This window comes from Balaenoptera musculus, chromosome 7 (genome assembly GCF_009873245.2).
Source record: "Balaenoptera musculus isolate JJ_BM4_2016_0621 chromosome 7, mBalMus1.pri.v3, whole genome shotgun sequence".
In the NCBI taxonomy this organism is placed as follows: domain Eukaryota; kingdom Metazoa; phylum Chordata; class Mammalia; order Artiodactyla; family Balaenopteridae; genus Balaenoptera; species Balaenoptera musculus.
This window is the reverse complement of record NC_045791.1, coordinates 64,417,623-64,432,857: the sequence shown is the minus strand read 5'-3', so window position 1 is coordinate 64,432,857 and position 15,235 is coordinate 64,417,623.

The window sequence follows — 15,235 nt, the reverse complement described above, 5'->3', positions numbered from 1 at the left end:
CTGCTACAGCAGTATTAATGATTCATTAGGTGACATTCTACCCTCTGAATGTTCTTGAAATGATCTAAATCCAAAGTGTCATAGCAGCTACACCAAAGCCATGACACAATAAAACAGAAGATATGTTATGCTAAGTCATAGTAGTGGACAATTCAGCCTAATATACTATGTATTTTTTTTCTGTTGGTGGTAGTGAAGATGAACATAATTTTTGACAATTGAAAATTATATTTACTAGTGATGAATCTGGCTGTCATAAATTAACCTACAATTTTTTGATTTATAATTGTAGTTTATAGTTATAAAGCACCATATACTGACTACACATTTTATAAGAAAATACTTCATTTTACCCAACCTCAAGATCCTCCTTCCAACTCCAATGGTTCCACATTTCTGCATATATATCTAGTCTTCATCCTAATAGGAATAACTATTTGGTAACAGTAATAATAATAGTAAATTTTTATATAGAGTGTAAAATGTGCCAGACACTATTCTAAGTCCTTTACTTATCTGAACTCATACTATTATTATCCCAACTATTATATACATGGAAACAGGCTAAGAGAGCTTAGGAGACCTTACTAAAGTTACACAGCTAATAACTGTCAGAGCTAGGATTTTATAATAGACATTCTGACTTTAGACTTTGTATTACCAATTCTATTCTTTATACTAAAATAAGCCTGCAGTGATAGATATAAAGAAAGAAAAGTTAGGGTCTGAAAATATTCTAGGCTAAGAGCTAAACAAATCAACAGTTATACAGTTCATGCTGCAGATTTATATTATTAGATGCTGAGACATGTTTGGGGTCAGGAAAGCTGGGAGGAGATGAGTTTTGATCTTAATATTAAGAGAAAATATGAGGTAAAAAGTGAAGTTGGAAGGGTATATCATACAGACAAATCTTTTATGCAAAGTTATAGATGCATATCAACATATGGCATTTGGGGATTTGGGGAAATAGAAGTAGTTTGATATGGCTAGAATAAAGGGTTTTGTGTTGCAGTGTGGTAGGTCAGAATGGGGGTCAGGAACAATTATCAAATTCTTCCATGTCATGTGGTAAGCTGTGTCCAGATCAACGCCATGGAAAGTCTATGACTTTTGGAAGCCCTAGTTATACGGTTGTAAATCCCTAGGATTGTAGCATAGGGAGAAATTCTGTATTTGAACAGTGTTGTCTTATTTGGTCTCTATATTACCTTGGAGTCCTACTGAGAATAGATGGTGAAGCAGGACCTATTGTTTCAATCCAGGAGGCAGGTCACTGGTTCTACCAAAGCAGAGGAATGAGGCCTCCATGATTTGTATCTTTCCATTTTTCTCTCTCAGTTTCAGGGGAAGAGATAAACTGCCCACACATTTCTCCCTTTCAGCTTCCTGAGCCTCTTCTTGGGAGTAGAATAGCCAGAAAGAACAGACATGTAGGGTCAATGTCAACTTTCTCTCTTAGTTTCAATAGACACCTGCAGAGGTCTTCAGTTCCTTTCACTTGGGTGTCAAACACTAGTTATGAGGGAACAATGTAACCTAAAGAAGAGAACCCAAATTCTCACTAGTCCCCAGATGTAAGAAGGTCTCAGCAGCTGTTTTGCTCTGAAGAGGCTGACAGTTTGTAACTGATTGTGAAAGAAAAGAGAGCCAAGTTCCAGTCACTGTGGATCCTTCTTTGCTTATCTTGTGTATTTATCTTATCAACAAAGAGAATATCTGATTATTTGTTCATCTGTTACTGACGCTATTTCCCAATATGTATTTATTTTCTTAAACATAATTATTCATAAGTAAAATATATTTTCCTTCATGCCTATAATTAAGTACTGATAAAGAATAATGATGTATGTATAATATGTTATATAAACGCTTTGACCTTACTATTCTAAAAAAGGGAGAGAGAACATCAGTTCAAATAGTTATACCTCAGTTTCTTTATTGCAAAACAGAGTTAATATCTCCTGTCTTGCAGAGTTATGGAGTGTGTTGGAGATGATGAATATAAAGCAGGAAGGTGATGAAAACAAAGCATTATCTGGCTCAGAGCTGGCTGTTAACAAATGTTGACTCTTATTTACCATTATTAATATTAGCATATATCATGAAATAAGAGAATTCCGATTCTACATATTCATAGCCACGGTGAAAGTAAGAGTATAAGGTTTAATTGTTTCTCAGATATTATTGAGTAATGACTATTGTGTCACATTCAGTGAAGATAAAAGTAAACAATACAGGATTTTTTTCCCCAAGAATTTGATCTTTATGTTGACAGATATTGATTTTTAATTTAGAAGCATCCAAATTATTGCTTCAGAATAATAATAACTAACACGCTTATGGAGTTTATTATGTGCAAGATACAGTTCTAATCACTATATGTGTGTGTGTGTTTCTCTCTCTGTATATGTATATAGCAATCTTTAATAATAAGTACTATTGTTACTTCTACTTTACAAGTGAACAAACTGAGCACAAAAATATTACCACTTACACAAGATCCACAGCTGAATGACAGCAAATCTGGGTTTTGAACTTAGATATTTGACTCCACAGGTATTAGCCTTAACCATTTTATACAGCTTTGTCAAAACAGAAGGCGCACACACACACACACACACACACACACACACACACATACTTTAACAGATGCAGAAACTAAGTCTCAGAGAATTAAATGAATTACCATACATGACCCAGTTAGTTAAAAAGTCAGCTATTTGGCAATTCATTGGTTATGGTTGTTGAAGCCATTCAATACCAGATCCACTGTGTTTTCGGTGATGATCTAATTTAGTTGAACACTCTCTTCATAGCCCTGGCCACAGTGCAATGCAGGAATTTCTTTAGTTGAACATTCTGGCATCATAACTAATCCTTGAGGTTCAAGATATCAGACAATCCACTTGTTATTATCACCACAAGTGAGAGTTGCTTTTTGTTTTGTTTTCTGTTTTTGCACTGAAAATATTTCTAATAGGGTCCCTAGAGAATTTACCTTAAAGACAGGGTAGTATCCATTTCTAAAGGATGCTAACATAAAGCTGTAGTGCTAACTAATGATGCAGTTACCAATGTTCAGCTAACATGTTAGAGATATATTCACAAGCCTCTGTCTGCTTAGCAATAAATGTTCAATGAAGTTACTGTCGTTCTGGTGGGGTGCTAATACAGAGAGCCATTGCATTAAAACATGCCATTGCTAACTGTGTGTAAAATAAATGAAATTCAATAAAATTTTATAATGTAACTTCCTTTTTAAAAAGTGGTGCTAGTGAAACTTAAGCTGCAGTAGAGTTTCTGTAAATTATCTGCTTAATATTAGACTCTACTTTTCAGATTTAAAAAAAAAATTTACAAACACAAACAGGTTAGTATCCAAACACATTTACTTACAAATACCAACAGCGAAATAAAGACAGTTTCTACCACATTTATTCCCTATAACAATTACATTTATTTTATGTAATGTGGATATGTGTATATGTATGTGAGTGTGTGTGTGTGTGTGTGTGTGTGTGTTTGTGTGAATGAAAAAAATACCTGGGAAGAATGTGGAGATTTCCAAATATCCCAACACAGGATAATTGCATATATCCTCCTCAGGAGTGATATTTCAGATGTCTAGGGCAGTTGGAAGTTGGTCTATACCTGGTTTAATATCCTTTACAAGATCTGACATTCACTAAAAGATCAAAACACTAAGGGAAATGTCCTTCTCCATTGTAGATCCAATATCTGCAGCTCCCTCCAGGTTGAGAATTGAATAGAGGACTGCTTAGACTAATATTCTCTCTCCCCTTTTTAGAATAGTAACAACATAAAGTTTATTATGCTCTTGAGTCGGGAATTTCAAATGAAACCAGCCATTTCTGATACCAGATCAAGGACAAAAGGCCACAAAGAAGCTTAATTGTTGGTGTGGGCCCAAATGTGCTGCCTTTCATAAATAAAGACGATAGTACTCATACACCAGCAACAGTCATGGGTGGTGATTTTTTTCTCCTTCAGTAATGGTGACAGATTTGTACTAATGCACTCACACTACCTTGCCAGGGCCCTTTTTTGACCAGTAATATTCCATTTGTCAGACTCCTAGTGGGGCAGATTGCAGCCTGTGTATGTGAATCAGAGCAGAGCCGAGAGCCCCCATGTGGGAAGTCAGCCCTGACTCAATACAAGGCACTAATGAGCCCGGCTCACCAGCTACAGAGAGTCATATGTTATCTAATCAGACAACTGGACAAAAGGGGACAGGTCTGCTTAGAGCAATTTCAGAAAATCTGTGTCAGAGAAGTGTTAATCTGCTGCTCTAGACTGCTGGAAAATATAAAACTTGAAATCATCATCAAAATTTGAAGTGAGCCATATGGACATCAGTATATCATAAATCACCCTATATGATTAAATAAAATCCATTTATGTTATTGACTGGTAGGGAAGTAAAGAAAAATCCTAAAATAACTCCAGTTAAGTAAAAGAAAACAATTTATTGTTAATTAATAGAGTGTATGCTTCTACTGAATTCCTCTAGAATTTTAAGAAAATAGTATTGTGATGCCATGTCCTTCCTTTTTGCATGAATATATTTATACACATCTATCTAGAGACCATTCCAAACATATAAGGGTAGTTATGAGGAGGTTATAAGTATACTCTGATAAGAGAAGACCATTTAGAGGAATTCTGAATCCCTTAATATAAATAAGTTTAAATTCAAGCTCTGCTCCTTCCACTTTTTATTCTTTTCCTTGTTTAAATATTTGTTACTAATTTAATAACAATAGTGATCACTTCAACAGAAGTTACTATTTTCTAGGTACTATTCTAACAACACTGTGAGGCCCTATTATTATCACTATTTTTCTGATATAGAAGCTGAGGCATAAAGAAGTTAATTAACCTGTCCATGCTCACTAAGCTAGTTAATTGGTGAAGTTGAGATTTGAACCAAAGCTGTTTGCTTTTATAGCTATGTTTATAACCACTCATCTATGATTTATCCTTTAAAAATTGTGTTAAATAATTTATTTTATGCCTAAAGGAGAGCACAGTGTGTTTTTACTGAGTCAAAATGAGAATTGCATTTCCTGACATTGCTATCTCACACCCCTGCTTTTCTGCTTTAATAGCAACCATTTCTTACAAGTCTCTCTCGTGGCTTTTGCTACATGGTGTCACCATCAGTGTTGGTGTGTATCTCCCCTATTAGACAGTAATCCCTTTGATGGCACAACACTGGAACCAAATCTTGACATTTCTTTATAATAGCACCATGCCAGGTGCAGAATAGGGAGATAATATATATATTTGTGGAATGAATGAGTAGATTATTCACTTTCTGCTTAAATGTGTAGTTTAGTATAATTATACCATGATTTTCATTGTATTTCATGGCTGGAGAACGCTAAGTTTTCTTTTGAAAGTTTTAATTCCATACTTACTTTCAGATGGGTAAAGCTATTACAACCACAGAAAGATGGGTAAAGATGATGGAAAACGACCACTCTCTGATTTGAAAGTCTTAAAAATCAAGAGTTCCATTTTAGGCATGTTAAATTTGAGAATATAAATATGAAAGCAGTTGGGTATGTGGTCCTAGGAAAGAGAAGTAGAAATATACAAACAAACAAAAGATATCCAAATGCAACATTTAAAAAAATACTTTTCTAAGTAATTATGGTATCAAAGAAAGTCTAATAATGATGAAAAGGACAAGAAAACAGATTCTCCCCTAGAACCTCCAGAAAGGAACTCAGTCCTGCCAAAATCTTGATTTTAGCCCACTGAGAGTTGTATCAATTTTTTAACCTACAGAGCTGTAAGATAATAAATTTGTCACTTAAGTCAGTACATTTGTGGTAATTTGTATGGCAGTAATATAAAACTAAACAAACACTAAATATAATTTATCCTTATATATAGTACAATGTACAACAATACATTAACCATTTCCATAAATGATGTTAATAATATATTTGGGAATAGCAAATAGTAAAAATCATTAGATTATAGGCTCAAAGAAAAAATTACGTAAAATCATTAGATGAGACACTGAAAGTGACTGATACTAATAAACATGCTTAATTTTTTAAAGTCTGAAAAAATTAATAGAATGCTATGTTAACAGAAAAATTATCAGAAATCAACAAATACTTATAATTCTTACTAGTGAAACAACAGAAATATTATTATCAAAATGAAAATAAAACAGGGATAATCAATTTAATTATGTGTCAGTGCAGCAAATGAAGGTGGATAAGTAATATTTTAAAATAAAAATTTTAGAGAGAAAAGATTTTCAATATTTGTAAATTATTCATTTGTATACCTGGAACACAAGTCAAACAAATGAATAAAAACTTAGGATAATGAAAGATAAATAAAAATCAATAGCTTTCTTATATACAAAGCATATATGCAAATAAAGTACTAAGAAAAAATTAGAAATTTTGGATTGATGATGACAAAAACAATACAGTAGCAGCCTAAAATGTATCAAATTTACATAAAGATAATTTTTTTATTGGAGTATAGTTGCTTTACAATGTTGTGTTAGTTTCTGTCATACAACAAAGTGAATCAGCTATGTGTAAACATATATCCCCTTCCTCTTAGACCTCCCTCCCACCCAACCACCCAGCCCACCCATCTAGGTCATCACAGAGCACCAAGCTGAGCTCCCTGTGCTATACAGCAGGTTCCCACTAGCTATCTATTTTACACATGGTAGTGTATTTATGTCAATCCTAATCTTCCAATTCGTCACACTCTCCCCTTCCCCACCTCTGTCCACATGTCTGTTCTCTACATCTGCATCTCTTTTCCTGCCCTGCAAATAGGTATCACCTCACACTGGTCAGAATGGCCATCGTCAAAAAATCTACAAATAATAAATGCTGGAGAGGGTGTAGAGAAAAGGAACCCTCTTGCACTGCTGGTGGGAATGTAAATTGATACAGTCACTATGGAGGTTCCTTAAAAAACTAAAATAGAACTACCATATGACACAGCTATCCCACTACTGGGCATATACCCTGAGAAAACCATAATTCAAAGAGACACATGTACCCCAATGTTCACTACAGCACTATTTACAACCTAAAAGATAATTTTTAATATCACTGTTGCATTGGGTGAGAAATTAAAATATTATATATAATTTTCTATTTTCTACTTTAATCAATTTTTGTTATAAAATTATATTTTTCTGGCATAAAATTTGAAAAATTTACTACTATTTAAGTAATATAAAGGTACTATATAACAAATTTACTATCATAATTAATTATTTCTCCATTATTTGGTAGAATTCACTTGTAACACTTTGGACCTCGTGTTTCATTTTTCTGCAAAGGAGGGAATCTTTGACTAACATGCAAAAATTTTTAATACATATTTGTCTGTTCAAATTTTTTATTTCCTTTGGCTGAAACTGGCATTACCTTTCAAATAAATTAATTGATTCTATTTGTATTTTTAGTCTTGCTCATTCTACTTTTTTTGGTTTCTGTTATTTTTGTACTTAATCTGTACTTTTTAAATCTGTATTTTGTAATTTGTGTCTTCTCTTTTAGTCTTGATCAGCCTTATCATATTTCTAGTTTTCTTATTAAAAAATCAAAGTTTCATTTTTTGTCATTTTTGAAATTGTTTAATATCTGTTCATTATTTTTTGCCCTTAGGACCATCATTACTATGTTTCTTGAATCTTTATTCTTGCCCATTTGTCTATTTCTCAAATTTTTGTAGTGTTTAACTCCTTTAATTTTACATTTTATGCTTCCAAATACATATATTTGGAGCTATAAATTACACTGTAAGCATTGTTTTAGCTGTACCACAAATTTTGTCATGTAGTATTTTTTTATTATTTAGATTTAAGTATAATTTTCATTATGATTTAATTTTAAACATGTTTTTAATTAATTATTTTTACCTTCAAATATGTGTAATTTTTTAAGCTACCCATTCAGAAATATTTCCTTAAGAATTTTTTACACAGACTTATTTTGGGACATACTCAGGGATATATACTACTGCATTATTTGTTTTGGTCAGGAACTGGCATAAACCAGTGTATCTGTCACTTAAGCAGATAGGCAAAATGTGGTAAATTGAAACCATAGCATATTATGTAACATCTAGAATCAACAGCTCTGATGTACATATATCAACATAAAATGATCTTCAAAACAAAATGCTTAATAAAAAATGAAAACAAAGTAATATTTCATATGCTAGAAATATATATATATATACACACACACATACATATTTGATGTGATATCCTTTTTATAAGAATACATAAAAATAGAAAGATGGGCCATGGTGGCCCATGGCAAGATAGAAAGAAGTGGGGTAGAAGGATAAAGAGAAATTAATTACTTAATTAACTAAACTAGAGTACATTATAGACCAGTGCTCAGAAACTAAAATGAGCTAAAAGGTACCATTAATTCAACCATCAACAGATAAGAATAACAACATTAATAACAACAATAACTATAGCAGAATTTTTAAATGCCAACACTAGAAAGAAGAAAAAATGTTTAATTCTTAATTTTATTATGCAGACACTGTTAATCTTTTTTATAATAAAAAGCATCACATTTTAAAATGTAGACACAGTATTTTAATCAAACACAAAAATGCTCATAATAAAGGACACTATTAATGATGTTAAACTGCCTTAAAATTAAGAATTTCTGTTCTTAACACTAATAAAACACTAATAAAAGTATAAAATATAACCCACCAAATAGGTGATTTTTAATACAAATATATGCAAATACAAATAACATAGTTTTTATCTCCAGAATATGTATTATACAGTTAAAAACAAAAAAGTGCAAGGATTATAAGAGAGACTTGACAAGAGAATACAGATATACATGAAAGGATGCTCATTGCCATTAGTCATCAAAGAAATGCAAATATAAGCTACAATGATATAGAAAAATATATCACCAGAAGAATTAAAATAAAAAGTAAACAATCAAAAAAACAAGAAATAACAAAAACAAGGAAAATGGAACAGATTTCAGAAAGTAGAATCTCATCCTCTACTGGCAGAAATACAAATTAATATAAACACTTGTTTTGCAAGATCTGCTAACATTCACAATATACATACTATTTGGTTCAGCAATTTCGTTCCTAGGTATATATTCAACAGTATACGTATTTATATTCATGAAATACATGCATAAAAATGTTCATAGTACCTTTATTAATAGTAGCCCCAAATTGGAAACAACCAAAATGTCCATCAACAGTAGAATGGATAAAAGATTTATATATATATATATAGGTATATGTGATTAATAACTGATATTATTAATATATTATTAGTCCTTTTAATGTTCTTTATTTAAAATATATGTAGTCTTTTATATATACTTACACAGTTATTCTTTCTTTTGTGTGTTTTTTCATTCTGTCCTGTGGATCTATGCTTCTATCTGGGATCTTTTTTCTTCATCGTGAAAGATTTCTTTAGTGTTTCTTGTAACATGGGTCTACTGATGAATTCTGTCAACCTTCAGTTTCTAGAAATTTAAAATTTTTTCCTTTTTTTTAAGATTTATTTTTATTGTGTATAAAAGTTCTAGGTAAACTTTCTTTTTATTCTTTCTGTTTTTAAGGTTATTCTATTTTCTCCCAACTTTCATCATTTCTGTCATTCATCCTTGTTATTTTTGTTCTTTTGAATGTAATGTCTTTTTTTAAAAAAAAATGAATATAATGTCTTTGTTGTCTCTCTGCTTCAAAATTTTTCTCTCTTATTTAGTTTTCAGCATTACATCTATAATGTAACAAGTTATGATTTTCTTTACATTTATTTTCTTAAGGTTTCTGAATTTCTTGAAGTATGGGAAATTCTCCAATATTGTCTCTTTAGACATCTCTCATGTCCTTTTCTCTTTCTCAACTTTCAGAATTTCAGTTTATAATTGTTAAAATGTTTGATATTATCCTCAATTTCTTAGCTGTTCTGTTCTGTTACCTTTGCTATTCCCCCCCACAACTCAGTTTCTCATCTGGGTAGCATCTATTACTTGTGTTTGTATTCATTATTTATTCCTTCTGCTCTGTGGTTAAACTTTAAATCTAATTTCTGATATTGCATTTTCCAGTTCCAGAATGTTATTTTGCGTCTTTATTTGAACTTCCATTTATCTGTTGAAATCCTTGTATTTTTAATCCATTTTATACATTTTCTAATTTCTTTAATATTTTATAATAGTCATTTTAAAGTATTTTTGTTAATTCTAACATCTGTGTTATTATAGGTCTGCTTCTATTGGCTATTTTTCTCTTGATTATGGGTCTAATTTTAATTACTCTTTGCACATCTGATTTTTTTTTAAAATTGTGCTGAACCGTTTTGTTTAAAAAACCAAGAGATTCAAATAAATATTATTTTTTCAGAAAATAAAAATCCTTTCCCTTCATTCATCAAATCTAAGTTCTGCTGAATTAGGACTTTGTTACAGTTAAATTATTTAAGTTTACCTCTGTTTTAAATGGTCTTGAGGGCAAATTTTATATTGTGTATATTATAGAACACTCCTTATTGCATCTAAGCATTGAAATCGATCATCTCCCCCCAACTTCCCACACTGCTCTCTCTCTGCCTGCCTGCCTGCTGGCTTGCCTGCCCCCCTCCCTCCCTCCTTTGCAGAACAGACCCCCAGTCTCTCAAATTACCACCACTATATTTAGCAAAAGTCAAATGGAAAGTCTTGGCAGGAAGATAAAGTAGCTCTCCTTTGGACATACAAAACCCCAACCCATCATGTCAACCCAAATGGTTTTAAGACCTCTGCTGGTTTCTCTTTATCCCCGTAGAGTCCCCTTTTCTATGGCAGATACAACCCTCTAGTCACCTATCCCATAACTCAGCAAAAGTATCTAGTAGTCATCAATCAGACTCACCTAGGAAGGGCTCATTCTTAACTGAAATTTATTTCCTTCAAACACATTTTTACATAAAAATTTTGTTTTTAAAATACGTATGTAATGTTTTACTTTGTCAGTTATTTTCCAGTTGTTACCTGGAAACAACTGCTCTAAGCTTCTATATCCTAAATAAATAAATAAATAAATAAAAAGTAAAACTTCAAGTTATGAATTTCTAAACAGCATTGAAGTCTATTTTATTTCTCGTTTGGATATATCAACTCTCAGCATTCTTTCTTGTCTGGTTCCAATTTCAGATTTTTTTTTTTAAGTGTATTGTTTCAACATAGAAATTTCTTGTTTTTTTATATTTTGTTCTTTTTAGTGAGTTTTGAGGGAAAAATGCTTATATTCTAACATCTTTTCCTGAAAATATGAACAACTACATTTATAGGATTTTTACTACTTTCTTTCATTGCTTCACTTGTATTTGTTTTTTGGCTCTCAATAAGTTACAATCCCTATTAGTATGAGTTATTTTTTAATCATGAAAATTACCTCTGGCAGCTCCAGACTATCTAAAATTGTGTTACTAATGTGTTTCACCTAAAACAAGACTAATAAAACTTTCCTTAGTAATGGAAATGTCTATATCCATACTGAAAAATATGGTAGCCAAAGCCATAAGATACTACTGGGAACATGAGAATGTCTAGTGTGGTTGAGGAGGTAGATTTCAATTTTAATTAATTTAAACTTAATATAAATAGCTACATGTAACTAGTGGCTATCATACTAGACAGTGCAGATTTAACAGTTCTCTCTAGAAAGTGTATTAGGATATACGTATGTATTGATTTGCAAATCTATTATATTGCTTGCCACCTGTGTTCATACCAAGCCTGTCCATATTTCACGTGTTGAGGTTGTCTCTTTTACCTGTCAACTGGCCTAATTTTCTCATATCTAACATGTTAACTTCTTGGAGCTTGAATACTACATTGAACATCAATCCAGTGACCTGGAAGAATTCCACTCTAATTCGTTCCTTTTATACCATTTCACTGGTGGCTAGCTTCTACTCTATAGACCTTTAGCCTCTTGCTGAAGTGCTACTGGGATTTACTTCCTAGGCCAGGGTCATGGTATTGCACTTAACCTGTTACCAAAACCCTGGTCCCTTCTACCTGAAAGAACTTATAAATATTGATTGTTTTGCCACATTCCTTTAGATAGAGCATAAGGATTATAAATTGTCCTGGCTAGTCATCACTTACTGTCCCTATGCAATCCTAACATTATTTTTCTCATTCCAACTACCCCCACTAAACTCACTTCTCATCATGATTCTCTGTGATTTCCTCTTAAGTAATGAGACTAGGCACTTGGCTAGAATTCAGTGCAGTAACTTTGGTTGGTTGATAGATGTGAAATCAGAGAGAACAAAGGATAAGGTAAAAATTCATGTACCAAAGAATGTTGATAAATGAACTGGTTACCTTTAATACTAAGAGGAAGAGGTTACCAAGTTCCCAATATTAAACTGGGAAAAGGAAACGTTTATTTCGCTTACAATTTCTTCTCAATTTTCTTACTTCAGGTTTGAATATTTAATGTCTTTTATTCCCTCTTTTATCAAGAAATCACTAATTTAGAACTTGACAGGAGCTGTCTCTGCTACTTACGACTCTGGCTGCATAAAACTGCCTTTTCAAGAGTGCAATTCCACTACTGAAGTAGCCCATGATATTAAAGTATCTATTCAGTTAATATTAATTAAGCATACCTTGAAAGTTTGCTAGAAAAAGGATTGTTTTATAGACATTCTGGACTCAGTCAGTTCATTAAAAAAAATTAATTGCCCTATTAATGGTTTGGGGTTATTGTCCTGTGTGCGTGAATAAAATTAGAACTGAATTGTTTGTTAAAAAAGAATGATTCATGGAGCTTTAAGGACACATATAATTTTAAGGGATTCCATTTTTCCGTCTTTGAAAGATATACCAATCTGGTTCAACATTTAAGATCTGCAATTTTGACACTACAAGCACAGAGAACTTTATTATTAATCTGAAACATAGACATCAGTTATATAGTAGTATTCCATCAGGCCAAAGTAATGTATATATCATAAAAGCATTTTTAGAATTTTTACACAGAATTAAAAAGAACTACTTTATTTACAAATGTCTCATGAAAGATACAGTGAATATTTGAACCTAATTTTACTCACATACTTGCAGCCACTTTATACATAGTTTTCTAATGCCACTAAGCTGAAACAGCATATGGATTATATTTTTAGGCAACCTAAAAATTTGAGTAAAAAAATTCTGTAAATCTAAGTGGAAAGCATAAATAACATTTTCTATCAATACAGAAGGTGTTACTCTATCTTAATAATCATAGTAAAGAATGTAATGAGACAAAATAAATTCAAAGGAAAATGGGAAAATTCTACACAGGGAGTGTAAATTTGGAGAAATAATTCCTGTTCACTTATAAGATGTCAACTTTCATACTTTGAGATTTTCATAAGATTCTCCTATTCACATGAAAGTAAAGTAAACCTTTTATAGTCGCCTAGATAATTTTAATGTAAAACTCATTACTTCAGTCCTAAACACATATTTTTTATTTAATGGTTTGGATATCCAATTTAAAATCCCCACTTCATTAATATGTGTAAGCACAGAAAGAAAAAGGCAATAAGTTTATTCAGTGTTAGTGGGCGATTTCAGAATGAACATCTGGCTGAGAGAAAAGCGCAACCCTGAAATACTTGTGAGTATCCTCATTTCAGTGATTAAAAAAAAAAAATTAGTGTTAATATCCGAAGGAACACATGTAAAACGGAAACAGATCTCAAAACCACAACTTAGGACTTCCCTGCTGGCACAGTGGTTAAGAATCCGCCTGCCAATGCAGGTGACAGAGGTTCAAGCCCTGGTCCGGAGAGATACCACATGCCGCGGAGCAGCTAAGCCCCTGCGCCACAACTACTGAGCTTGCACTCTAGAGCCCATGAGCCACAACTACTGAGCCCACGCCCGGCAACTTCTGAAGCCCGCGCGCCTAGAGCCCATGTTCTGCAGCAAGAGAAGACATCGCAATGAGAAGTCCCTGCTCACCGCAACTAGAGAAAGCCCGCTTGCAGCAATGAAGACCCAATGCAGCCAAAAATAAATTAAATAAATAAATAAATTTATAAAAAAACGCAACTTAACAATAATAAAATGTAGTTGGCAGTAGACATATTTAGTCTTTTAGAACACTCATTCTATTATGAGGGAAAAAGTGAACCATCTACAGAGATATGGATTTGAGAAATATAGTTTTTACCCATAAAAAGAGTAAATGAATGATATTATATATATTATATGAAGATACAAAGATGTGTATGCTCTTTTTCAAAAACTTCTTAATACTCAATTTCTTTAAAATTTATAAAAATTTTCTTAGAAGTAAATATTATATATAAAATGTTACTAAAATAAGTATTTATTACCAAAGACTTCACAAATACAGGACGAGGCTCAAATTATTTTTAGCATACCACATTCATTTATTTAAGTATCAGAATTCAGTGTCTGCTACAAGCAAATTACTTGACTAAGTGCTATGGGTTCTCCCAGATATATACAACTTGATGCTGACCTTAAGTCATTTGCAGTGGGGAAGAAAAATATGAATAGTAAGAGAATGGAGGAAGAAGAAAAAAAAAAAAAGCCAAAGTGTGATAGGAAGCAAAGTTAAAGAAGAAAAATGTTAAGTAGAGTAAGGAAAACATGGGACTAATTGAAATATGGCTTGAGGAATGTGGGTAGACTTTTGAAAGATAGAAATAAATCTGTAACAAAATCATGGAGGGTGAGCATATTAAGGAGAGACTTTATAAAACAGATAGAGTAGGACAACGGTCAGTAAATTTCTTGCATAGAGTTTCAAAATACTATCTTGTCTGTTTATATAAATCAGTCATATTCCAATATTATCATTTTCAATAATTTCAACTTTCAAATAAGTCCATACCTAGAGAAGGAACTCAAAGTAATTTTGTTCCCTCTTTGTAGTAAGTGTACATTTAACAAAGATTGTCTAGATAATCATACCTCACAAACAACAGGCATAAGAAAGTATCAATCTCTGTAAATACCTAAGGGCTTCATGATCCTACTGACTCAAATATTCTTGCCAATTGATTTTGAGGTCCTTGCATTGATCATATATGATCAGAGATACATAAAATTGTTTCTGTAGAGAACCATACTGTGAGTTGAAAATATTTCATTCATTTAGACTATCTTCTAAGGCTCTGAATTATACG